The 3,445-nt window shown below is 39.9% G+C and overlaps 1 pseudogene; it reads right to left on the bottom strand.

The window, feature by feature from the left end:
- Nucleotides 1-1,048: 1,048 nt before the first annotated feature.
- Nucleotides 1,049-1,168, bottom strand: LOC111733271 (annotated as a pseudogene).
- Between the last annotated feature and the right edge of the window lie 2,277 nt (nt 1,169-3,445).

Genomic DNA, 3,445 nt, shown 5'->3' with positions numbered 1-3,445 from the left:
TCTGGATCTGTGAGACTCTTTCCCCCACTTTACCTTTGCTTAAACTAGCCCGATGTTATTTGAAAATAAAGCTGTTAATAGCAAAAGGATCTGGCTGAAAAATAACACTCTATCGTGCTTTTCTTTCTTGCATTTCTTCTCCCATTTATCCAGAAATTAACTCCTGAAATCATAAATTCTTGATTATCGGTTTGAGAAGAAATGGTTTTTATATCAGAGAACACCTCTTTCACTGTGTTAACTTCCAATAGGCTAGTGGCTTTCAAAGCATCTTTCCTATAGCCCTAGGGTCCCTCCAAGCTGCTCCAGAGACTAGAAGGTCAAGTACAGTGGGCAGTTTCAGGCTCCAATTGTAACATCAATCAGAGCAGCTCTGGATTTACCTACTTTAAATGCCTTTTGCTCTATTCGTGATTTCATTTACACAACTGTTTGCCTTGCCGAAGCCTTCGGTAAAATTCTAGGACTGACTTCGGAATCCTTAGTACTCACTTCCTGCTCTCTTTTCAGCCATCTGTGACCTTGCACACTCTTCACTCAATCTTCCCATCACTGCAGCTCTTGGTAAAGGGGCAGATAACTTAGAAGACACGAGCACATAAGGCCTGGACATTACGTTTTGAAGACTATCTGCATCCAAGTGGAGGACAACAACTGGAAGCAAGGGAAGAAGCTCTAATAAGAATAATAATTCCAACCATCATCTAAGAGGTGGGGAAAGTGCTTTTTTGGTAGATATGGACATGAGATGTGGTTGGGATGGGGATGATTTTCTGGGACTTTTGGAATTTTTCGTGTAAGTGGTTATCTTCTGGGGAGTTGTGGGATCTGTTCTGAAGTCAATGGCATGATTCTTCATCCTTACTCAGGAAGTGAATTTGAGGTTAAATGATGTCTCATTTTTACACTGGTTTCAGTTAGAGTCCCTGCGTTATTTAGTACTGACATTTGCTTTTTTGTTTTTTTTTTAAGGCAAGGCAACTCTTGGTTGACCTCACAGATTACAAGGACCTTGTCAGCTTACAATCCCTTATTTTTTTATTTTTCACACCCACAGCACTTGGTCTTCCTAGGTGGTCTCCCATCCAAGTACTAACCAGGCCCGACCCCTGCTTAGCTTCCAAGATCAGATGGGATCGGGCTTGTTCAGGGTGGCATGGCTGTAGACAATATTTGCTTTTTGAAGTGTCTCATTTTTCAATCGAAAATATGAATCTGCCGAGCTGCAGTATGTCTCTGCCTCTTTGAGACAACAGTCTCGAAAGATATTTAGCTAGCGCTTCTCTCTCTTGGCTCAAGATTGAGACTGTTCTCTAAGAGACCTCGCAGTCTCTAGATGGCGGCGGTCCTCAAAGTTAGAGCATAAGTAAGATGATCAATAGGAAGATGGGCATGTGAATTTGAAAAAAAAAAACAAAAACCAGAGGCCCTTCTGATCATAATCGTTTATGCAAGTTTGTGAGGCACCGTGTCAGTGTGCAGTGAGACACAGGTGCAGAGTACGGTGATGGAAGCTTCTGATGTGCCTTCCACTTCAAGTGGAATTAAACGCAGCCCTCGGAAACCTCCAGGAGAGGAGCTAGAGTGACATTCTCCACATGTGTATAAAATCTGGAAATTACCTTGATTCCCATGGGCTTTCTTTCTGACCTTAGAAATATAATTACATGTAATAAGATTTTATACTGAGCACATCCACTTTTAATGTATTCACGGTCGCCCCTAGATTTTATTGTGTATAACCTAATTAACGGAATATTGAATAGATTTTCAGCAGGTACATTAAGGGCAATTGCTAGTTGAATACTCAAAAGTTTTAGGGAGAAATAGAAAAGGTGATTTCATTACTAAATAAATATGTAATATAAAATATCTTTGTTCTGTTTTGTTGTTGTTGTTGTTGTTGTTTTGTTTTTTGTTTGCCATAGAATCATGTAGCTTTGACATCTTGCTATAGGTTTTGTTTGTAGGTAATCAATTTAGATATGACTAATTTTAATAAAAATTTCTCTCTGATAAAAGTATCTTATTTGCCTATCTTGAATTTATAGGCTTAATTTTGTTCAATTAGTAATCATTATTTCCTTTTTCTCACTTTTTCCTTAGCCAAGATTTTTCTTTCAGATTTTCTTTTATAGTTTCTTTAATGTCACTTATTTACTTGAGTGCCTGTTACCAGGTGCTAGGATTTGACCTAATGAAGTTTTTTTTGGAGCGATGGGACTTTCTATCATCACTTTGTTTTTATCATTCCCTCTTTCCCTGTAACCAAGTGCAACTTGACTGTATGTGGGCAACCAAGCTTTTTAGAACTTGACACCTCTTTTCATAAGATTTTGAAAGACTGTAAGAACTAAGATTGCCTAACATACGAAATGTTTGCCTTGGTCAGAGCTTTCCTTTTTATAAGTTCGACAAGCAAGGACTTTGACTAAGCATTGGCGACCTTTCTTCTTCAAACCTCTGGCAGGAAAATTGCTCCTCGGACAAGTTGGAATGGAACATTTGCTGAATATCCATGAAGTGTGCCCTGCCAGGTTAAAAAACACAGTGCCATTTTCTTTACTCTTTGTAACAAACCCGTAATTTGAAATCATAATATCTTCAGTTCACTCACAGCACAGCTTAAGTGTGGATCAGGTGGGTCACACAGTTTCTGTATACGGTTTCTGAAATTGTCATAGGGAGATGTGAGCTATAGGCAGTATCGACCAGCATTTCTGAGATTCCAATGTTCTTGCTACTGTGCTGTTTCTGAAATTCCGTCTAAACGTTGGTGGTACGTTCGATTTGTTCTTTTCTCTTTGTGAAAAGGTGGTGGAGTAATTCCAGTTGAGATGTTTTATAGATAGCTGCTACTTCTTAATATTACCACACCTAATTTTTTTAATAGTCGAGATTTCTAGAACTCAATATTGAGGATCCAGTGTGTTGACTCATTTATAGGCGAACCAACCATTTATTCATTTAATTTAGAGAGAATTGATTCTGTGTGTGTGTGTCTTTTTTTGCACACATGTGAACGTGAGTTTATTTGTTTATTTATAATTCTCCTCTGTTATCTAAAGCAGGGGTTCCCAAAGCTCTGGGCTCAGTACAGGTCCGTGGCCTGTTAAGAACTGGGCTGCACAGCAGGAGGTGAGCTCTGGGTGAGCAAAGCTTCATCTGTATTTGCAGCCGCTCCCCAGCGCTAGCATCACTGCCTCAGCTCCACCTCAGATTATCAGGCATTAGATTCTCATCGGAGCACCGGTCTCTGGTGCCAAAAAGGTTGAGGACCGCTGATCTAAAGAGACTGAAATCCAACTGAAAAAGCCAAGAGATGAGCAAATTTCTCTGAAAAAGAAATGGACATAGAAAGATGGAGGTGTGGCCAAGACTGGTAAGATGGAGGTTAGAGGGATGCATGGTGGGGGGACGATAGTCTAGAGAGGAGACCCACTGG

Source organism: Pteropus vampyrus, unplaced genomic scaffold, assembly GCF_000151845.1.
Source record: "Pteropus vampyrus isolate Shadow unplaced genomic scaffold, Pvam_2.0 Scaffold13, whole genome shotgun sequence".
NCBI classification, from domain to species: Eukaryota; Metazoa; Chordata; class Mammalia; order Chiroptera; family Pteropodidae; genus Pteropus; species Pteropus vampyrus.
The sequence above is the reverse complement of the archived record's forward strand: the minus strand, read 5'-3'. Positions and strand labels throughout refer to the sequence as shown.